At 43.3% G+C, this 23,755-nt stretch overlaps 4 non-coding genes across 4 annotated transcripts; 3 read left to right on the forward strand and 1 right to left on the reverse strand.

Annotated features, from left to right (window-relative positions):
- Positions 1 to 13,547: 13,547 nt before the first annotated feature.
- On the reverse strand, positions 13,548 to 13,620 carry Trnar-acg (transfer RNA arginine (anticodon ACG)). The gene has a single exon. It is a non-coding gene; the product is annotated as a tRNA-Arg (tRNA).
- Positions 13,621 to 13,964: 344 nt separating this feature from the next.
- Trnay-gua (transfer RNA tyrosine (anticodon GUA)) lies at positions 13,965 to 14,058 on the forward strand. Its single transcript has 2 exons — positions 13,965 to 14,001; positions 14,023 to 14,058. It is a non-coding gene; the product is annotated as a tRNA-Tyr (tRNA).
- A 312-nt stretch (positions 14,059 to 14,370) lies between these two features.
- On the forward strand, positions 14,371 to 14,459 carry Trnay-gua (transfer RNA tyrosine (anticodon GUA)). Its single transcript is given in 2 exon segments — positions 14,371 to 14,407; positions 14,424 to 14,459. It is a non-coding gene; the product is annotated as a tRNA-Tyr (tRNA).
- Positions 14,460 to 14,577: 118 nt separating this feature from the next.
- Trnaa-agc (transfer RNA alanine (anticodon AGC)) lies at positions 14,578 to 14,650 on the forward strand. Its single transcript has one exon. It is a non-coding gene; the product is annotated as a tRNA-Ala (tRNA).
- Positions 14,651 to 23,755: the final 9,105 nt, after the last annotated feature.

Genomic DNA, 23,755 nt, shown 5'->3' on the forward strand with positions numbered 1-23,755 from the left:
ATCTGTGACATGCATAAGCCACCCTACCATCCTGCATATCCTGATTTCTGGCATTTGTGAACAATAGGACATTTTATAGCAAAAGGTCCAGGCAGATGTGATGGTATGAGTGTTGAGTAGGAGTGTCATGTATTTTCCAGACAGTTCTAGTATAATCACAGAAATCCTTAAATTGTAGAAGCATGCTTTGAGAGATGCAGTGGTCCTCAGTGAGTGATCAAAGGCAAGCTTTGAAGATGGAAGCAAGGAGCCACGAGTCAAGAGACACAGTCTAGAGTTAGAAAAGCTCAAGAGAAACAGAGTTTTCCTTAAAGAGCCCAGAGAGAGACATTGCTGGATAAAAGCTGGAGATTCTGTAGGTCGCATAGGTGCCCAGACAGTTTCCAGCAAAGGGTGTTTTAATGAAGGGCCACAGTAGAAATGGTTCTGAGGTAGAGACCTCAGCAAGCAGCCCATGAGACAAAGGCTATATTTCTTGCACTTACAGGCTTCTTAAAGGATATGGGGCTCAAAGACAATGTATGGCCTATACTAAGGGGTATCTGGGGCACCAGACATGGGAATAGGATTATAATTTGAGTTTCATCTGGCTGAGCAGAGCAAATGCAACCAGAAGTTGGGCTCCCTTTTCCTGGCCTGAGACCTGAACGCTCTAACAGGGGCATCAGGATACCTGGCAGTTCTTTGCATCTGCATCTGAACCAAGAACCAAGAGAGATCTAGGGAGTACTGGCTAGAACTCCTGAAAGACAACATTTGGAGACCCACCTTGATGTAACAGGCCAACTTGGCCTGGGTTATACCCCTGCTCTCCTGAAAAGAGCAGAGCTTTAACATGGCTGGGGCAGCACGTTTGTTTCTTCATTGTTTCTCTACATTTCCCTCCTGCTGTATTTAATCCCAGGTACTTCATCTCCTTTGTCCTTTTTCTGTTCTCATTTCAGCTCGTGGCCTGTCCTCCTCCCTCCTATGTCCTTCCTTCTTCCTTTCCATCTCTGACCCTTATTGTTCACTCTGTACCCACACACTTCCTAGCACTGTTGTGAGTCAACACTAGCCACATCGCAATATTCATTCAGCCAAGAATAACTGAACTCAAGCATTAATTTAACCTTGTCTTTTTCCTGTTCCAGGCCCCAAGTGCTTGAATTACAGATACACATGCACACCACAGTGCTAGAAATTGTTAAACCCAGGGTGTCACGGATTCTTGCCAATCACTCTACCAACCCAACCACAGCTATCTTGTGGTGTCTCACCTTTGCCTGCCTGCTTCACCAATCTGAAGCCAGTACCACCCAGGCTTCTGTTTAGAAGTTTGAGCTGTTAGAAAGTGGCTGCTGAAGTTTGAGAAGAGGCTGGGTCATGATGGTCCTAAAAACTCAATGTGGATTGGAGGTATTTAGAGGGAGTTACTAAGACAAGTTAAGACTTGTGACCCTATAGGTAACAGGTCCCGTGATCAGATGACAAGATTTTAAGTCACAGCCTCATAGTCTTGCCAAAAGACCCTCATAGCATCATACAGGTTTAGACACTGGATCAGTAACCAGGCTAAAGTAAGACAAACACTGGAAAGTCACCAGAGGACGAAGATACAAACTGACCATATACCCTAGCAGGTACCGATATATCACACGCCCTAATAGGAAGAACTTGGAGCTTCCTTTAGTGAAAGACCATGCTACTCTAAGAGTGGTGAGCTGGAATTAGATTCAGGACATTTCACTGATAGATTTAGATGATAAACATGAACTTTCTAGACCAGTGGTCCTCAGCCTTCCTAACACTAACCATTTAATACAGTTCCTCGTGTTGTAATCCCCAACCATAAAATTATTTTTGTTGCTACTTCATTGCTGTAAATTTGCTACTCTTAAGAATTGTAATGTGAATATCTCTGTTTTCTGTTCATCTCAGGAGAAGCCCGGTGAAAGGGTCAAGGTCATGACCTACCCACGTTTGAGAATCATTGTTTCTTTTCTCAAATGACTTATCTGTGAGCCATCCTCAGAGATCATTATGGGGGCTTCCTCCTGTTTCTCCTTAGTATCTTCCACTAATGTATTATCTCTCTACTTTGAAGATAAGGAATTGTGTCTGTTTTTATGCCTGGCACAGAGTAGCTATGCAGGGAATGGTGGTGAAATGAGGATTGAACCCTCATTACAGAATGGAAATTATCTGCTAGAAATAAAACGCTGCAGCAGCCTTTGCTCTTAAGAAAGTTCGCTGTACTATCTTTGCAATATTGACATTTTGTGATAGATTTCTGAAATGAAACAGGATAGAAATGGCCACTGGCCCTTGACTCCAGGTCGCCTGGTTTATAGAGTTATGGTTTATAAACCTGAGCAGCTTGTCTTCCCTTACAATTCCTTTTTACTAAGAGTTATGTCTGCTTCAAGAACAACATTCTTCTCTAAGCAGAGAAAAACCACTGAGAAAATCAAGTCCTCCTGTCTAATATCCCACTTTCCAGGCTGTACAAAAACATGAGCACCAAAACAAAACAAAAACAAAACAAACAAACCAAAACATCTTTCCCTTCCTGGGAGGTTTTCTACTATAGTTGCAAGAACTGAGAGACCCAGTCCTGAATAACCAGGCTCTTCAAAACCTGCTACACCTGGCTATTGTCAAGTTACATTTGACTCAAAGTATCTGTGACTTCTAATACTGTATCTTAAATCAGAGTTTATATCTGCATTTTCCACAGTGCTAACAACTAAGTGGGAACTAATACACACCAGTCTGTTGGTTATTTCCTTCAGCATACACCATTTGTGAGAAAAGCCTTTCTGTAAAAGGAAACGTAACTAAGATGGTGTCCAGTGAAAGGAGAAGCATGAGTTTCTGGAATTGTCATGCTGCTCCAGGGCTGCACTCAAGAAGCTAAATTATGTTCTGAAAATGAAACCAGCAGTTATACCACAGCTGGCAACACTTTCTGCTCAGCACTGCCTGCCAGCAGAGTTTCCAATTAGTATAGCCAAAAGTCTGGCCATGAGTTGCCCCAGGGCTGAAAGCCCATCAGGCACAGGCTCATCCTCTCTTTGTTGCATTGTCTGCTTGGATACCGCATCCTCACTCCTATTGTCTGGATGCTGCGATGTCTGCCTAGGTACCACATCCTCCCTCCTGATGTATCTGGATGCTGAGTTTCATTTTCTCAGTGTTTGTTTAATCAGCACATTTTGGGCTTGGTGAAGAGTAATTATTGGTTTTTCTTGATGCAATTTTCATTCCGGGGATGAGATTGTAACAGTTTCTTAGATTAAAACGTGATCTGCTTGGGTATGAATTCACTAATGGGGACTATTATTTTAGAAGCAAGCCCTTGACGCTAACCTGAGTTTATAAGCAGTACACAAAAGATACCAGACAATGAGGAACACATTGTCTATACACTAATTTATCAGCATAACTCACATTAAAAAGCAGAGGATTCGAGAGGATAATAAGTTGATTCACTGGGGAAAGATGAGGGCCTTACAACCTGAGTTTGATCCGCTGCACCTACGTGGTTGTGAGAACCAACTCCTGCATGTCCTCTGACCACTACACATGAAACTTGGTATGCATGTGCTTCCTCCTCCTTTCTCTCCCTCTCTTCCCTGTCTCCCCTCCCTCCCTCCCTTCCTCTATCCTTCACTACATCCCTCTTTTCCCCTTCTCCTTCACTCCCCTCCCTCTCCTTTTCTCTCCTCTTCCACACAATAAACAAAATATAATAAAAATTTTAAATGGGATTTGAAAGTGTTGGCATTTTAGGTGCATTTATTTTGTACTTTTAAATGATGGCTATGTATTTGGTTCTCTAAAGGAAAAAAACCAATGGAATGGATATATGGTTTGGTTATTCCAACCATAGTTGTCTTCTGAGAAAAAGTCCAAGAATCCCATATTTGTTCTGGCCATGGGGATAGATGTTTCATTGGGTCTTCAGTCTGTGTCAGATCCTGGGAAAATGGGCTGTAATATCATGAGGGAGGCCTCGGCAGCAGGAATATGTGCTGGCCACTGAGAATGAGAGCAAGCAGGCAGAAAGCAAAAGCTGCTTTCTTCCAAGTTCTTTATCTAGGCTGCCACAAGGTGAGGCTCTCACTTAGGGTAGGTCTCACTCAAATGATCCAATCAAGAAGAATCCATGATAGGTGTGCCCAACTACTTGAGGTTTTTGTTACTTCCAGATGCAGTTTACTTGACAAGAATAGCCATCACAATGCAATTCATATATCAAAATACATCTTTAGTGTAATATCTAATAGATGTAGTCCTTGTTATCTTGACACTGACATTTTGAACAGGTTTAACTGAATACTTCCAAGACACTCTGAGACAAGGTACCAACACCTTCATCAGTCAGAGAACTTGGCCACATCAATCTAGTATGGGTTGGAACAGATTGGCTGACCTGGCCATCGCATTACCTGCTATGTTAAACCCTTTCTCCAGGATGCTTTTATCTACAGCCATATTAGCCCTCTTTGAAAACTAGCCCCATGCTCATGACCACTCCTCCTCAGGGTCCCCTATTTTCCTTTCACTCTCTCTAGCATTTACCACTCTCTCCAACTGCCCCGTGCAGCTCAGGGAGACAACTGTTTGGGGTCCCCTTATTTAATTTTCCATGTCTTCCTTAGGAGGCAGTGTGAGGATCTTCCACCCCCTTTCTCCCACTCCTTGCAGTGCCTTCTTCTTGGGGAGCTTTTGTGGCTCCTTATAGTCCTTTTCACACTCTGTGATCAACCAATGGATGTCACAATCTACGAATGAAAAAAAATTTTTCAAAAGCAATTTTGGGGCCTGCCATGGTGGTGCATGCCTTTAGACCTAGCACTCAAGAGATAAAGACAAGTCAGATATCTATGAGCTTGAAGCCAGCCTGATCTACATATCTCAAGGCCAGCTAAGACTACATAGTGAGACCCTGTCTCAAAATAGAAGATTTTGGAGTTGTTGGCTATATAGAAATATGGGGCTGGCAGTATGTTTCAGTGTACGCCTATTATACACAATACTCTGGTTGTCCCATTCCCAGCACCAAAATATAAACTATTTAAAAATTCTAATACATCAGTTCCTCCCATTATTTCTAAGAAGGTTTAGAGGGTGCTAAGAAAACCTGTGAGCATTTTCAGGCCTCAGGCACACACACTTGTCAGTCACTACTCTAAGGATGTTTGTAAGTTGACTCATGAAACCCTTATGGTAACTCTTTGAGTTCAGTACTGTAATCATTTACCATCCCACAGATAAAAAAGTTGGGGATCAAAGAGCCATGAATCCTAATAACAGGAAAGACAAGATTTGGACTAATGTAACTGGGCTTTAAGGTTTATCTACTAAATTAGAATATTCTCTGATAGTGAATTCTATAAAGTCAGACACAACTTCTTAATGTGAGAATGGTACTTACATTCAATACACCCTGATTTATCTCTCCTCAACTTGAAGTGACTACATTAGATGGATAAATCTAACTTAATGTATTCTGTTTTATTATCCTGAGTGCATAAAATTGTGATAAGAACATTGCTATGACATCAAAAAGTAAGGCATTTCAATACCACTAATAAAATGAGATGCAAAAATCTTTTCATGACTTTAAATGTTACCTATTCATAATAAAACTGAAATTATACTCAATTTCCCCATTGTACGAAATAAGGTACAAATTGTGAAATTTCCATTAGTAAAAATATATCATCCTCCTGTCAAACTTCCAAATTAGTAAGCTTCTATTAGTTTTTCATAATACAAGGGAATAGAACTTGGCAAAGTTTTACTTTTACTTAACATTATGCTTGCCACACCTTAAAGAAGAAATGCGTGTGGGTCTTTGTGTGTATTAGTGTGTATGCGCCTCACAGCAACCGCCTTTGCCTCTGCTCATCTGTGTTGGCACACCGATATGATAAGCACCTTCCTCTCCACACTCCAGGTCTCTGAGCTCCATTTCTCTCTTTGGCACTCAGCTCTGTTGAGTGTACTGTACTCTTTGTCTGCCTCTCCAGAACTGAGTGCTCTCTCAGGTTAGGGATGTGTGTCTTCCTTTTCATTGCTCTGGAATGGCCCAACAGCTGTCGATAAGTACATGGACAAAGTGTCCCTGAAGAAAAGACTCCGCAGTGGTCCCCTCCCATCCCCAGTAAGGCTGAAGAAGACGCAGAGGGAAGGAAACGGAGGCAAGAGCTTCACTCTTCCTGCATGAAGACAGCAAGTGAGCACGTGGGGCTCTGTGGTGCCCAGGGAACTGCACAGGGTCGGGTGGTATAGCCATCTGCCTGTAGCACAAAGGGCTCCTCTTAGTCTTCTTGAAGGGTGTGAGAGCTGGAACTTAGCATTGGGTTTTTGGATGTCATGACTTTACATGGAATTCAGTTTGTCGTAATACAGCTAATACCCATTGTTCGCAGATGTCACATTTGTGGAGACAACAAACTTCCTTCTATGTTGACTATATCAGAAGAAAATCTTCTATCTGCTAGACCTTGGAGTTAGTCCACAGCAGTAACAGGAGAAATAAAGTCTTAGCCAGTACATTATGCAACATGTGTGTCTTCATAAGAAAAATAAAGAACTAAAAAAAGTCATTAGTTCCAAAATCATATGCACTTCTTTAAAGATAACTGGAAAATGGTGGACGTGTATCATATCGAAGAGTCTTGTCGCAGGACCAGTAAATTGTGTGACAGTGGCCAGAAAATATCTAGAGATGGGAAACTAACAAAAAGGAAGAGTTATTTTTGTAGGTTTATTTTGATGCCAACTCCAAGTCTCAGATGTTAATAATGTTCTCTTGCTGGTACACTAAGAGTGCCGCCATCTTTTAGGAAATTTTATGCTTGCTTTTTTAGGCAGAGCTTCTCTCCTGCCCTTGCTCTTTCAGCTACTTTATGCTCAAGGCAAACTGTACGTCAAAGCAGCAGATTTGGGGTTAGCATCTCCTGAATTCCTTCACCTACTTGTTTAAGATTATTTGTAAACCTGAGCTCAGGATAGCACTATCCTCACCATTAACAGATTCTCAGAGCAGTAACCAACATGGCAGGCAGTGCTCATATTCCTAGTGATGTTTCTGTGTTATCAGTTAGTGAAAAGGCAACCAAGAGACTTGCAGGCATTTAATCCTGTATTTGCTCTGGAAACAATGGTTCTGCTCTCAGTAAATCACCATTTGCAGTGACTTCATAGACCCCAAGAGTGAGACATGACTGGCAGTTGCTGGAGTGCTCCGCCAGACTTTCCTTTCTACTCTTAGAGACATGATCTCTGTGGTTTCTCATTAATGTCTTCCTGGGGATAGTACATTTACAGAAAAAGTCACAAATGCTTGAATAAACAACCTGAACAAATTATCCAGCCTTTTTGGGAACAGAGTCCTGATCTGTAGAGTTGCTTCCTCAACCAACAGAACTGAAAAGCTCTTGAATGTGCGCACACACATAAGGCTTACTTTTTCAAACTGAACAATAGATTTATTTGGGGGTGGTATTTATGGAGTCTTGACATATCTCCTTAGAGATACATTGTTAACAAATTTGGGGAATTTGCCATTTAGTTTTTCAAGGTGATAGTGGTATTCTGTTAACAAATGGAACACTTTGTTACTCCCAGAGTGCCTTGGTCATTATCTGAGGTAGCAGCAGAATCTGCCTGTCAATGTCCTGTTTTCTGGGGTGACAGTTCAAAGTTTCCGTAACCCAGGTGTCCAAATGGAACTACTAAACAAGGAACTTCGGCTGTGACAGTGGAGACCTGAGATCCTGTATCCGGCTTCTCAACTCTTCTCTTAGGTACCATCAGTGCAGCTCACATCTTTGCACACTGTGCTTCACTTTCTTTATGGGAGGATAATTATGGACATTTCTACTCTGTATGCGCCATGAAATAATTTCCAGGTGACAAAGCAAAAACATAACAATATCAAGGAATGAAAATCAAAGTTCTTCAATTTCTACTCACCATCTCTGAGGTAATTTCTAGGAGCTGTCATTAAAATATCTGAGTAGACAGCTTAAAAAATAGAATTTTTTTCTTATTGTTGTGGATACTCAGAGTTCTAGAATAAAGAGTAGTAAGTTTGCATTCTTTTCCTTTGTTTTATGGATGACTGTGTTTCTCTCTCTCTCTTTTACTCTCTCCCCCCTCTGTGTGTGTGTGTGTGTGTGTGTGTGTGTGTGTGTGTGTGTGTGTGTAGATGTGTGTGTATCTTCTAATGTTCTATAAGAATTCCACTCAGATTAAGGCCCAACCTAATGCCTATATTTTTTAACTTAATACCTCTTTAAAGGCCTATCCCCAAATGTCACATTATGAGGTACTGGAAGTAAAGTCTTCAATAGATGAACTTGTGGGAAGGTGACAGGATTCAGTTCATAACACATGTCATTGATTTGTCAAAACTGTGCCACATTTCAGTTTATTTTATATTTGGACCATTATTTTTACAAAGCCTTTTTTATTTTTTAGAAATTCTTTTTTTTTAATTATCTTTTTTTGTTGTTTTGTTTTGAGACAGGGTTTCTCTGTGTAGCTCTGGCTGTCCTGGAACTCACTCTGTAGACCAGGCTAGCCTCAGAACCAACATATGCATCATATTTTTAGATCATTAGTCACACGGCTATTGTAAAAGTATCTGCTTTGTTTGTTTGTTTGTTTGTTTGTTTTTCAAGACAGGGTTTCTCTGTGTAGCCCTGGCTGTCCTGGAACTCACTTTGTAGACCAGGCTGGCCTTGAGCTCAGAAATCCGCCTGCCTCTGCCTCCCAAGTGCTGGGATTAAAGGCGTGCGCCGACACCACTACCACCTGGCAAGTATCTGCTTTCTTATTGAAAGATAAATCTTCCTAGAGACCTCTGGCCTATGCTTCTGATATTCACCCTGATGTACCACATATGTTAGCTAGAATTTTGCCACTGTAACAAAATTCCTGAAACAAGATAACTTTATAAAGAGCTTGATTCAGCCCACAGTTTCAGTGGTTGAAAACCCAAATGGCATGGTATAGAACAGCTAAAATTTCTTCCCTGGGGAGACATAACCAACATCTACCCATTCTCCCAAGCTTTTAGCAACAAACTGGGGTGCAACTCTGTCAAGTTCACTGTAGAGAAACCAATTAGTTTATTGGGTTTTCTTACAGAGCATAGGAGGAGAGTTACAAGATCGTGGGTGCCTCTTTCCCAAAAGACCACTCCTGGAAAACCTTTACCCAGCAGGGGTTAAGGATTCCCTATAGACCCATAGATGGAGCCCCCTAACACCTTGTCCTAATATGATTTATGTTATCTGGTCCTTCCCAGAGACCCCAAGGTCATATGTAATTAAGGCAGAATTCTATACAACTGATTGGAGGGGTGAGTGTTCCATTGAAAGAATGACATGAAACCCATTAGTCTCCACTTAATTAAGGACCAGTCCTGATTTAGAAAAGAAAGCCATTAGGCACCATTTTAGTCTGGGGTCTTCTTTCAGCGATTTTCAGACCCTTACACAATGACTTTCCTAACCCACCTGCTCCAGGAACAGACCATAAAATCAAGAAACAGGGTCATAACCGCCCCCCCCCCCCCCCCCCCCCCCCGCCAAGAGCATCCTGGGGATAACCACAAAAACAGGGGAAATACCTTGCCTCAGAATGGACCATCTGTGCTGGGCAGCCTTATCTCATCTTATGGTTAAACAGTCATGATATGAGGGCCACTGACTACCTGCCCTCTCCCCCACCCCCCACCCCCCCCACCCCCCGCTAGCACCCACCAATGAAACTTTAGATTACCTATTTCTTCTAGAGAGCTCCTCCAATTTCCTATGAGAAAGTCTGAGCACCTTTTTCTGGGTTTGTCATTTTGGAGAATGGTTGACGTTTATATGTTGGTTGCTTCTGCAGAATAAACGCTCTTTGTCTTTGCATGCTTTGTGAGTCTTCCTTTAGCAATTTTCAGACCCTTACACCATGACTTTCCTCACCCACTAATCTTTCTAGAGGGAACCTTAGTTGTTGTGATATTTAGTGAACACGTTCAACTGGACTTCTGAAGATGGTGCCAGTTTGGCTGGGAAGATAATCTTGTAAAACATATGGTCTCTGGTCCCACAGTGATTATAGTAAATGACAGAGGAATTTTGTATTTGTGGGATGCTATAGTTTTATTTCTCTTGTTGTAGTAAAATACATAGACAAAGGGCAACTTTAGGAAGAAAGGGGTTATCTGACTTAGGAATTCCAGGGTTCAGTCCATCAATAAGATGGGAATTTGAGGCAGCTGGTCATATCACACCTATAGACAAGAGCAGAGAGAAACAGGTATGTTTACTTGCTTACTTATTTGTGCTCAGCTCAGTTACACTTTCCACTTTTATACTGTTCAGGACAGCCTGCTTAGGGAATGATGCCATCCACAATGGGCTAGGTTTTCCCACACTAACAAGACAATCCTCTACAGACATGGCCAGCCAGATCTAGACTATTCTTCAACTGGAGAGCTTTTCCCAGGTGATTCTACGTTATGTCAAGTAGACAGTTAAAACTAATGAGCATACAGGAAGTCAAGCAGAGACAAAGTCCTACAGTCCTTCTGAGGACATGCTTCAAGATCCTAGTAGCTTCCTACTAGGTAAGACCCTCTTAAATACCCATTACTATCTGCCAATATTACTTTAGAGTCCAAGACATCTGAACTCTTGACAGCAGCTGTCAGCGTGAGACTTATCATCCAGCTGTCGGGTTGGCTCTCTGTTTTTCTTACTCTGTGCTCTTCTTTCTTGTATGTTTTCTTTTGCAGAAGCACTTCTGTGGCAGATGTAGAATTGTGTTGCTGGGAAAGGAGTCACTGTCCATCTGTGAGTACAATAGCTAACAGAATGTTCTGGATCCTCCAGATGTTAGCAGCCTATGACTAGTGACTGAAACAGGAAGTGGTACAAAGGGCCCAACCATTTCTGCCCTACTTGGGTCTCTTCTAAAGGGCAATCCTTGCTTTGGAACTACCAAGTGTGCTGGCAGAAGCTGTCAACTCAGCATCACTACATGATGTTTTCCCTACCAGGGCCCCTCTCCATTTCCCCATTAAAAATGTATACATTAAAAATGTATACTCTAATTCTTTCTCAGATTCATCTCCCAGGAGAATTTATCACTATGACATCTTCAAATAATATTTATTTTCTCTCAGAAAGGTATATAGGGACTGTATTAATTTTCTATTGCTGTAGTAAGACACAGTGAACAATGTGATTTGTAAAAGAAAGCCTTTAATTTGGGGCTCACTTACAGTTTCAGAGGGTTAGTCCATGGCTATCATGGTAGAAAGAACGGTGACCAGTCATCAGGTGGGGCATGGGGGGGGGGTGGGGGGATAGAGGGAGAGAGGGAGAAAGGAAGGGAGGGAGGGAAGGGGGAAGGGAGGGAGGGAGGGAGGGAGGGAGGGAGGGAGGGAGGGAGGGAGGAGTGATGAGAGGAGAGATCCACCTGGAAAGGTAAGGGCTTTTGAAACCTCAAAGTTGACACATCTCCTAATCCTTCCCAAATAGTTCCACCAACTGTGGACCAGATATTCAACTATATAAGCTTATGGGGGTCATTCTCATTCAAACAAGTACAGAACTTCTTGCAAGTGTGACCTTTCTGCTTTTACTTGTGCTGCTATTTTGAATGGGTAGGCAATTCTGGCTCAAACTTGTTTTCTCACAGAAAGGCCCTGCCCTACTGTCTTCTAGCATGACATGCTGCTGCTGAGTCTGGCCACAGTCCAATTCTCACTCTTTTTCAGGGCTGCCAGCTTTTGTGTTGTTGGGCCCTTGTCTGTGAAAGCCTCGAAGGGCTTTACATTTCAGCAGATTGTGTCCAGGCGTGGCTGCTTTTATCCAGTCCTCGTGGATGGTCCCTTTGCTCCCCAATTGTCTCTGCTTCATCTCTCTAGACCGTGGATTCAGCAGTTATGTTCTCTGCATGTTTCTTTTTCATGCTTCCGCTTTTATAATGTTTTTGCTTTCTAATGCCTGGTGTCCTGTGAGACATTTGCTCTCTTACTTACATCTTCAAATCTGGTTGTCAGCTATGACTGATATATAATTTTTTGCCTGAGCAGACATGGTTTTAGGTCTTAAGAACTCAGTTACTTTCTGATGCTTTTGCTATCTGTGTTCTGCTTTTCACTGTTGCAATACCTTCTTGGGTTCCTAGAGGAGAACTATTAGCATTTTGAAACATGCCTTTGTTCTGATCCTCATATTATTTTTAATTCTCTTGGGCCATTTGCTTAATTTGTTAACCTTGAACTTTCTTTTTTTTTAAGGTCTTCTTTCCTGACAAACACCCCCTATACACCCCCCGCCCCACCCCACACTTTAGGAGACAAGTGGAATTATATATATATATATATTTTTTTTTTCCAAAGAGGTATGAAGGAAAGCATGTTTACATGTACATATGCACAACTGCACATGTTCTCCTGACATATTTTGAAAAAAAAAAAAAAAAAAAACAGCCAAAAAAAAAAAGGGGGGGAGGATTTTTCAGTCTGTCCTGAGAAAGAGAAAGGAGTCTCTCAGTGGTAGCCAGCAGCTTCCATAAAGCTCAGGGATTGTTAGGGCAGCACCATGGCTCTAGAGCTGAGGGCACAGAGGGCGGAGCCTTCCTGATACTATATCCTTCATTTCTAGGGCTTCCCTGTATGATTGTGTCTGTAGCTCACATGAAATCTTGTCATAAGAGACAAAAATAAAAGAAAAACCAAACACCCTAACTCCAACTTCCTGGTCCCCTATGCTTCCTGTTAAGTTGCTTAAGGGTGATGGTTTCTATCACAGTGTAAAGATGTGATAATGACGTGAAGATAATCTGAAGATAAATCACCTTGTTTCCCACCCTTGCAAAATAAGAAAATGAACAAAGAACAAGATATCGGGTCTTTGGTTTGTCTGTGAACTTAAGTGGAGGAAAGCAACTCTTCCCCAACTTCCATAAAGGTCTTTTTTTCTTTTTTCTTTAAGTCTGAGAAACTCTAAACAACTTTGAAGATACCAGCCAATATATAATGTAAAAACTGGCAAACATCTTAGGAGGAAACAAAAAGAAAAACTTCCATCATTTGCAAGTAAGTCTATGCTTGCCCACTTCCTTAAATCTTAGGCCAGACTTTAGAGCGGTGCTATCTCATCGGCATGGCAACGTCCACAGAGCTCATTTTTCTTAAACACCTGGCTTGGTGAAGAGACCCAATGAGATGGGTGGATTAAAAACAAACAAACAAACACAACAAAACAAAAACCCAAAACCAACCAAACAAAAACCCTCTCTAACAACAGTGTGGGCACAGTATCAAAATGGAGACAAGCACTCGACATTTTACTGTCTTGACTTGCCAAGAAAGGGCCCACTTAGGTAAAATATTTAACTTCAGAATCCTTACAATTCTAGCAGGTTGTCCTGCACCACGGGGAGGTTCAGTCTCCCTTAACTTTACCACAGGGATCCAGAGCAAAACTGGCACAGAATGTGGACTACATCAGTGCTAAGCCAGCCCAGAGCTAAAAACTCGAGCCAGGCAGGAGTCGAACCTACAATCTTCTGATCCGTAGTCAGACGCGTTATCCATTGCGCCACTGGCCCGTCGATGAGGAGCGTTCTAGGGGTTTTCAGGATGGCAGCGTGAGTAAGTTCTCTACAGTCTCATCAAACGTAGTGAGAGAGGAAAAGGCAACACAGGCAGGGCGGGTGACGAAGGAGAAGCAGAGCCTGGCCTCCCGGGGATACTGTGCTAGGGTGCTTTCTAGGCCGCTTAGGATTGCCGGAGGCGGAGCGGGGGTTGCGCACAGGCATAAAACAACCAGTGACCCTCGGGGGAGAGGGGGAGGTGTGAGTCCTGAGAAGTGCGCATGCGCAGCTCCGTCTGCCTGCCGAACTCCCTTTCTCAGATGTATTCAGATCAAAGGGGCAGAAAGCTTATTTATGTCCCTTCGATAGCTCAGCTGGTAGAGCGGAGGACTGTAGCTAACTCTCCAGTTAGGAGGCATCCTTAGGTCGCTGGTTCGACTCCGGCTCGAAGGAGACAGTGACGTTTTGTTTTTCTCCAGGCCCCTCTCAGCCTCTGAGCTCGCTAAGCCTCTCGGCGGTTCCAGGACTTTCTCTCCAACTCTGGCCTTTACTCTGCCTTACGCTTCAACCTTTTGCGACCCCATGGTGCGAGCGCGCTCAGACAAGTCCCGGAGTGCGGCTGCACCACCGCCCAGCCGGTTCCTCATGTATGCGGTTCTGTGAACCCGAGCTCCACACACCAGGTCCGCCGGATCTTTGGAGATCGCTGCGCGCGGAGGAGTGACGTGGCGTTATGGAGTCCATCCGCCAGACCTCTTATCGCTTCCTTCGATAGCTCAGCTGGTAGAGCGGAGGACTGTAGGCATGTGTCTGTGGTTATCCTTAGGTCGCTGGTTCGATTCCGGCTCGAAGGAAGGAGCTTACATTTTGACCTTTTAATCTCTATTGCAAGGCATGTTCGAAGCATTTTCTGTACCTAGCAGTGCGCTGGTCCTCCTCTAGAGGAGCACACAGTAACTAAATCCAATCGTAGGGGGATTAGCTCAAATGGTAGAGCGCTCGCTTAGCATGCGAGAGGTAGCGGGATCGATGCCCGCATCCTCCAGTTTTCTTTTCCATTTCTGTAGTTTTTCTTTTAATTTTGTTATCCACCTCAATTCGACCCGAAAGACAGTAGGCAAAACTCAGTGGGGTGAATTTCAATATTGTGTTTTGTGTGGTGTCCGAAACTCCGAGGCATGCATCTAACCTGTATGTAGAAAAACAAAAAGGAGACCCGGCTTTAAACCCTGGCTAAGCTCAGGGTCCGGGCTGTGTGGCTCCACCAGGGGGACAGATGCCTAAGGGTAGTGTCGAGGGCGCTGGAGCGATTTCCTCCAGAAGACGTTGGGACTAGTTCCCACCTCGAAGAAACTGTGGAGCACTGCTTAGACTAGGGACCAGCACTGAGGGAAAACTGAAAATTAAAAACGAACGAACGAACGAAAAAAAAAAAACACTTCGACTTAGGCTCTCCTTGTTAAAAGACACACACACACACACACTTCAGTCAAGGGCAGAATTATTAGACTTTTGAGGATTATAATAAATCATAATTCTTTTGTACATTTTAGAGTCCTGGGCAACTTGTGTGCTTTTGTTTCCAGTGCAATCTGCTGCAATTTCTTGCTGTCTTCGACTTCCTGTCTTTCCATTTTAAATCCCATTTTGTTATTTTCAATTAAGTTTTTAATAGACTCTTTGTCATTTAAATATATCCCCCTACATATACATTATGTATTTTTCTTATTTCAGTGTCTTGAGACAAGGCTTCAGTAGCTGGGCTTGAGCTGCCTGTGCCTCCCAAGTGCTCTGTGTGTGAGTGTGTGTGTGTCAGAGCAGGGTGTGCTGCCACACCGTGCAGGCCTCTGGCTCTTCATTGTCTACCTCAGCTTTCCCAGACCTGAGGTTCCTGGTGTTCACCGCAGAGCTCTGCTACTGAAATCGTATTTGTGAACAGTAACTAACAATAACCCCTGTAACTGCACGTGGTGAAAAGGGAAAGCAGTGGCAAGTCAGATAGTAGGTATGGCGTCTGCGACGCGGAATCCAGTCGCTTCCCGAGGTCAGCAGTCAGACAGGGAAGCACAGATGTTCACTCGTGGAAACCAGGAGGATGAGTCACAGAGTGCTTAGTCATGTGGTCGGTGAAAGCCAATGCTCTGTCTTGTCTCTGTAGGACTTTGGACAGGTCACTCAGCACCTTGATTTCATCCTTTGTAAAGCAGGATGGCCATAATGGCACTTCCTCTCAATAAAGGTAGAATTTGGAATCTCTTAGCATAGGTCCCGGAACACAGTAAACACACTACTGTTATCAGTAGGAAGTGGAAGCCGGTGGAGGAAAAGAGAAGACAGAAGAAAAGGAAAGGGGAGGGTTATTGAGAGGCATTCATAGGGCCTGGCATTTTGCTAGCATGCTGCAGACCTTGGGACAATTACAATACCAAGAGGCCTGGTGAACATGCCACACCTGCAGGCCAGGGGAGTTGCTTGGAATCCTTGTGTGCGTGTTGTCTAAATACATAAGACAGTGTGCAAACGGATGCTGGGCTCTCTAAGCAAGGCAGGTAGAACAAGACTGAAAACACAGAATAGTGGACAAACACATTATGGGATGGCCATAATAGCATCTGTATAACCACTGGCATTTTACTCAGAACTTGTAAGAACATGGTAGCAGGAGTGTACAGTTCCAGGCATGGTAAGGAGGACCTAGAGCCCAGGTGACATCATCAGATGTGACCACTTGTTAGACACCTCGCTGGATATTTCTAGCACATAAACTGTGGCAAGAAATACTCAGAAGAAAGTACAGTATGTTGGCTTTACACATTTCCTCAGAGATCTTTGTGATGAAGTGAAATCTATGAAGAACGTCTTTGAAGCTGGAGCAATTATCAAGATACAACACAGCTTCCAACGAGAAATTTACAGTCAGCTTAATAAATGAAATGCCAGATCGTCCAAGGACTTTTGAAACTGGTCACTTCCTTTTGATTTTTATTTTCATGAAATGTCGTTTCTCATTCAGAATTTAAAATCATGTGTTCAAACTCCTTGTTTCCAGGTAGCAAGAAAAACTGTAACAGGCCAAATGAGCAGGGCACGGCAAGTGGAGTTTCTGAATCAGGAACTTAGTATAGGCAATCTCGGGGATCCGACTACAGAAAGGAGGGCTGGGGGCTGGAGTTTACTTTTCAGTAACTTTTAAGGTTGATACATGAAGGCGAATTCCTAAGACTGGGGTCCTGCTTCTGTTGTGGCTGTAAGTGGTGGCGGTTTTGTGTAGTATTTCAGTACTACTGGCTTTCAGTAGGATAAGGCCTTGGGCTCCGCCTCACAGGTGCTGGGAAGACAGGCCTTGAGCAAGTCACTCAAGCTTTTTAGGAGCTGTTTTTTAAAACCACAACTTTGGCTATAGGAAATCAAAGGAAGCGCCATTGTAAATGGGAGATCTACCAAGCCTTGTGAGGAGAAGATGAAGCCCCAGCTGCCAGCATATTGTTAACATGGAGTCTGTGTCAAGGACCCCCTTGCCTCAGACTCATGGAGTGATAAAGCCTACCCCAGGTGAGGCTCACAGGGATGGCAAAGCCTTCCTCTGTTCCCAGAACTAGTGAGAAACAACTGGCCTTTAGTTAAAACCAGTGTATGCATAAACTACCAACCACAGCTTCCTCCTCCCGGATATGTACAACCTGAGGGTGCTGCCCCTCAGAGGCCTCCCCTGGAGCAGTTAGCCCCTTCCCTTTGTGATGTGCACAGTGAACTTTCTGGCTGTCTGATTGTATCATAGGTGCCCCCACGCAGCTTTTCTATATGTGTCTGTCATTTCTTCATTCTGTGTCACCTGAGTCATGTTTCCAGGGCCAGGTTGTGCAGAACACAGCAGAGCCTGGTACTTGGAACAAACCCAGTTCATCTAAATTTCAAATAAAGTGTAACCTTCTTTATGGAATGTGCAGTGTATTATGCTCACAATAGTTGTGGGGAGGAGGAAGGGGTGGATGGATGTGTACTGCAGAAAACTACTGACATTTTAGTTCTCTTAACTAAAGAGGATTTAGTTTGCAGCCCAGGAGTTGGCTTAAGCACCCACACAGAAACATTTGTAACCCTAGTGCTGGGAGATGGAGATAGAAGAGTCCCAGGGGCTCACTGGCCAGCCAGCCTATGCAACTGTCTTGTCTTTAAAAGATTAAGGGCATGATAGACCGAGACAGCTGCTGTCAGTGGCTGGCTTTCCTATGCACATGCATGTAGAGCTAGCACATCTGCACACACACACCAAGAACCCTTGGTTACCCAAGATAAATTATTTGCTACTTTGTTTTGGCCTGGGATTAAAGTAATTTGGAGTCGAATTAATCAATGCTAGAGTTAACATGGGAGTCATGGCCTGTTTTTGTGACCTCGATGTCCACTCTGGCTGAGCCCCCTCCTTCAGGGCTCACCGGTGCCTCCAACAGTCACACCATCCAGTGTTCTTATCATGTTTTATTTGTATTTTTCTCTGTTTTAATGATGGAATTAGTCACAACTTCCTCAGTTCTCCTGGGTATAAGAGATTAGGCCAGATGCAAGACTGGCCTTGCAATCATGGTTTTCTTTCCGTCTGTGTTGATCTCAATTGCCAAAGGACTGATTTTTTTTTTTTTAGAATCTCCTATGCCTTTGGGTATGTCTGTGAAGGCATTTCCAGAAAGATTTAACTGAGATGGAAGACCAACCCTGGATATGCAGAGCTCCGTTCCCCAGTCACTGGGGTGGACTCCCACATCCTGTAAAAAACGTGTGAGCACCAACCTTTAGATACCCCCTGCTTCCTCACCATGACTCAGTAACCAGCTGCCCCAGGTTCCCCATACCTTGCTAGAGCTGCTCCGGCCCCCACACTTTCTCTGTCAAGATAGATTATTCTCTCAGACTGTACAGTAAACCCTTTCCTCCTTAAACTCTTCTCATCAGGTATTTTATCCCAGCGATAAGAAACGTAACTAACAGAACTGTATCTAATAGTTCCTGTTGGTTTCACCTTGTCTCTGACCATAAATCCTGTTTTGTATGATGGACATATATTTGTTGAAGCTCAGCTTCCATATTTTCAAGGACCTGTGCTGATGAGACAGAGGAGCCAGGAATAAATGAAATGCCCAAGGTACTCTAGAGCGCTGAGAAATGGTACCACTTTTGACTCATGCCTCAAATTCCTCCTGTCCCCAGAATGTTATTGACACATTCTGGAAGCTGGTGTAGATAGCTGATATTGTTCTTCTAATCATCTGGAGCAGATGTGCATTCATATTCCAGCTATAGGTACAATCTACCCAGTGATGCTCTCCAAGCTCCTGTGGGAGAATCCGCTATATATACCTTAGTTTCTCCAAGATTTTTTTTTTTAAATTCACAATCAAGGGCTGTTTGTCCAATAAGAACCTACTCACCACATGTGGTCATTTAATCATAAACTTAAATTAAATGATGCTTAAAATTCAATTTAAGATTTTGTAGTAAAATAGAACTGGAGAGTCTCATATTAAGTGAGACCACCATGGTTCAGAAGACAAATATCACATGGTCTCTCATACATGTGGGTCTTAGCTTCTGCCTGTTACACATGAGTGTATCGGTGGGGATGAGTGTGGGTATAAGTCATGAAACTAGGAATCAGGCCCACAAGAGGAGAGAACAGGGACTTAGGAAGGAGACAGGGGGTAGGTAAGAAAGCACACACAGCATAAATGTGGATGGAGGATTGCTTGGGAAGAAGAGATGGGGAGATGAGGAAAAGGAGTTGGAAAGGACCAACCAAAACAAAGCGTGGGTGCAGATGTCCTACATGGACTGGTTACCTTGTGCTCTGAGAGGAAGAATGGGACCACTCCCCTAGGCCAAGGCCTGAAGACAAGGCCATCTGGGTAATTCAAGAGCTTCGGCCTGAGGCCTCACAGGCTTCTAGATTCTTCATAGGACCTTGTCACTCACTGTCACCAAGGATACAAACATCAGGTCCAGGTCCAGCTCGTGTCTCCTGATGCTTCAGCATCTGATGTCTCACTGGGAGGAGAGCCTTCAAGGGGGAGCTGTCTACAGACCTTTCTGGTACAAGCTCAGTTTCATCTTTATTAATGACAGCACTCTCTAAGGTCTTGCAAAATCGTCTGACAAGAAATCCACCAGACTGTTCTTAGATAATCAGAAGTGTTTTAAGGGCGTGAAACACCCAGGCATAAAACACATCAGTGGACAAAATGGCTTCCTGTCACAAAAATTTAAGTTTATCTAATATATTTAAAACATTAAACTCCAGTCTAGTTTTATGCACAACAAATTAAATATCTTCATTAGCATAGAAAGTTTTCCTGGGACTTTCATAGAAAGAGATCCTGGAATCTATACTGTAAATCAGCTCTCTGCACACCTGAGCAACTAAACCTCTGGACCACTGTTTTCAGCCACAGCTGGCCACAGTGATAATAGCTATTATGGGATGCTATTATACAAGGTGACTGGAACTAGGTGTGTGTTTATTTGTTGTGCTGAAACAGAAGTAAAAATAATGTTATAGTTTCCCTTCCTCAGCTCTGAAGACAATACTGAGACTTTAGTGAATAATAAAGAATTTGGCACTGGTTCCAACTTCTCTAAATTCTTAGAATTTCCCGACTGATATCGTTGATAATTTATGCTAATAAGATGTCTCAAGATAGACTGATCAGGATGGCAAGAGCGACCCAATCATTAGAGTGTTGGAGTTCTAAGGCACGTTAGTATCAGCCAGGCCTCTGTGAAGCAAGGAGGGCTACAGCTAGTCACATGAACAATAATCAAATCCAGCATGCCTCAGTGATAACTCTGTACTCAGAAGCATGGGTGAGCCTCCCTGAATAACATTTCTCTGCATGGTCTAGCATCTACGTGCCTGGAGAATGGTGCATCTTGACTCCACTTAGGATATGCAAGTTCACATCTGGGGACCATATTCAAGTCCTTCCTGACTTGTCTTCAGGTTGGTCTTAATTTTTATCTTTCCACTCTAAAGAAATAAAATTATAAGGATACTGTCTATTATATTAATTATAAATAACACACACACACATCTTGCATAAATTACTTTTCTCATTTCTGTGAAAAAATTCCTACTGAAAGCTTGCTGTTGTAAAGAGCACCATTTGTTGTGGAGGGGAAGTCATGGCAGGAGCATACAGGTGGGATTCCTTTTCTCTGGAAGCAGAGAGCAAACAGAAAGTGAGGCAGGCCTGCAACTGGTATCCTCCTTTGTCCAGTGAGGCTCTCTGTCTCCTAGACTTAAAGCTTTTACAACCTTTCAAAGAGTCCCCACCAGGCAGGCGCCAAGGGGTCAAATACATGGGCGGGGGCCGGGGCCGGGGCCGGGGTCGGGGCCGGGAGTGGGGAGTGTGTGGGGGTATTTTACATTTAGCCTGTATCGCAGCTGGAATATAACTACAATGCTTTTCTGAATTGTGTCACTAGCAATTTTTTGAAGTGAAGATGTTGGAGAATCCTTGAGTGTGTATCCAGTGGGTCACAAGTTCAGGAGGCCTTGGAATCCGCTTTGCTGATAGAGTCTGACAGTTATGTAGAACCCTGTGATCCTTGTGTGTAAAGTGTGGCTCAGTCGCATGTGGTCAGGGTCAGAATAGCCTTGCCCTGGCCCCCGAAGCCTGCTTCCATTTGATCTGGTGACTAGAGGTTGGGAAATGTCATAATTCTTTCTGTTGTCATCAATTAATACACTTTGAGGTGCTTAAGCAGGCTTTGGGGGACTGTCATCATTGCCCCAGACTCACTTCAGAAATTAGAAATTTCAGTTTCTCAAGGTTTCTGAATATGATTCCACCAGCATGATAGACTCAGGAATGAAGACTTAATGAGGCCTGTGTTCCTAGGCTCCAACCGCCCTCAATTCTCACTAAGTCTTGCCTATCAGTTTGAAGACTGACATGAGATTTGGCTCTAGAGACAGCTTCACAGCACACCGGGAGCGTTACTTTACTGATATTCCAGATGTCTTTAATCAACAACCACGATCTATGGTCTATAAAGTAATAGTATAGTTGTGACTCATTTGTCATTGGGGCTGCATCCTGAGAACTGCATCCCTAGGCAAGTCTATCAGTGTGGGACCATCAGATTGGATACACAAGCCTAACTGGCAGAGGGAACTATGCACTGGGCTCTTTTGTAAGTCTTACTGCTCATAGACTACAAACCAGAACAGCATGGTCTGGTGCTGAATGCTTCAGGCAATTATAGCTTAGTGGTAAGCATTGCACACCTGAAGTACAGCGAAAAGTGGGTATAAAGGATGAAAAAGATTGGAAGCTGCTTTGGGTGAGACAGTGAATTAGTATGAAGCCTGGGACAGGAATGCAGACTACTGTAGACTGCCAGAGCTGTGCACAGGGCTGCTCAATTTATAAATAAATGAATAAATAATTAAAAATACTTCCTCAAAATTTATTTGACATTAGCTTACTGCAATTTTATTTTATTTCATGTGTATGGGCTTTTTTTTTTTTTTTCTTACAGGTATATCTTTGTGTCCTATGCATGCAGTATCCTCAGAGGCCAACAGAAGGTGTCAGATCCCCTGGAACTGGAATTCATATGGTTCTTTGACACCATATGGATGCTGGGAATCCAACGTGGATCCTCTGGAAGAGCAGCCAGTGCTCTTAACTGAGGATCATTTCCCCAATTCTGTTCATATAACTTTTTACCTTGTAAACATTTAATTTCGTACTTAGGCTTGATAAACATTTATTAAACACAGCTGTACAGCTGTAAACTGCTTTCTTCACATCTTCATTATGTAAGCCTTGTCTGTGTTTATTTTATTCCTTTTATTGAAACTTAAGACACAAGTATACAACATGGCTCTAGACTCCTTTCTAGCAGTGTCACTTCAGTCATGTCCACAATGCACTGTCAGTGTCCTTATAACCACAGAGGACACCAAGTGACGTAATCTCATGGGGCTACCAGTCTACACACCAATGTTCCACCCTTGACTGAGAGCTGTTACGTGGTAAGTGAGTTGCACACTGGTGGAAAGAACCCATTCCTTTTAAAAGAATTCACCGAGTACTTACCGTATGTTGCTATTGTACAAAGCTCTGGGGATTGAAAGACTAAAGAGATCAGGCTGGTACCTGCAAGGAGCTCAGTGTGATGGAGGTCACACATTCATTCACACGTAAGAACCACACGATGAGAAGGCGTGCTGGGCTGCCAGGAAAGCTCCATGGTTGGATTGCTTTGGAATGGATCAACTCGGGAAAGACGTGTTTGCAGACATGGAGGCACAGGTATATGGGGAGCCTCAGAGCGTTCGGTAGTTTGGCCTAGAATGAAGCCTACACCACTAATGTGTTGGCATCCCGTGAATACTATACTAATGGCTTGTTTCTTAAAAACCTACTAAAACCAGGTATCAGAAAGTCATTAAAAATTTCTTATGAGACTGATTCCATGAGCTCATGTCTGTGTTGGTGGAGTGACCTTCCTGCTGTGATGGGGACAGATGACAATGCGGGAGACTTGCTAAAGGAAAGATTGGAAACCTCCCATGGTCCAAATAAGAGGTCAGCAAGCCCGTGCACAGGGCAGTAGCACTGGGAAGGGAAGTAGGAAATGGACTCTGGGGTTATGATTGGAGAGTAAGTGGGGACGACTCACATGCCTAGCACCGCCCACCAGGGCTGCTGCTGCAGGAAACGCTACCATGAGTCAGCAGGCAAACCCTCTGGCTTCTGCAGCTGCCTCACCCTGTGGCATCGGAAAGCACCTTCACCCAGCTGGATTTAGGTTCTGTCACCTACAGCTGATTAGGGTTCATGAATAACTTAGCAGGGTTTTGTTTTTTGTTTTGTTTTGTTAGGAGCCATCATAGAACAAGCTAATAACTAGCAGGTGATCTTCCCGAGATAACCACCTTATATTAAAATCTACAGCATGCAAGGCGTAGGAGAAAATCATTTTAGGAAAGATTCCTGCTATTAATATGCTTTTCCTGCTATTATTAAACATACAACGCAATCACTAGGTATTAGCCCACTCTTTTGAGCAGATCTCTACAGATCTACAAAGATGTTCTGTCTTGTAGTGATGCTATAGAGACAAGTGGATGATCCTATAAAAATTC

Source organism: Arvicanthis niloticus, chromosome 4 (assembly GCF_011762505.2).
Source record: "Arvicanthis niloticus isolate mArvNil1 chromosome 4, mArvNil1.pat.X, whole genome shotgun sequence".
NCBI classification, from domain to species: Eukaryota; Metazoa; Chordata; class Mammalia; order Rodentia; family Muridae; genus Arvicanthis; species Arvicanthis niloticus.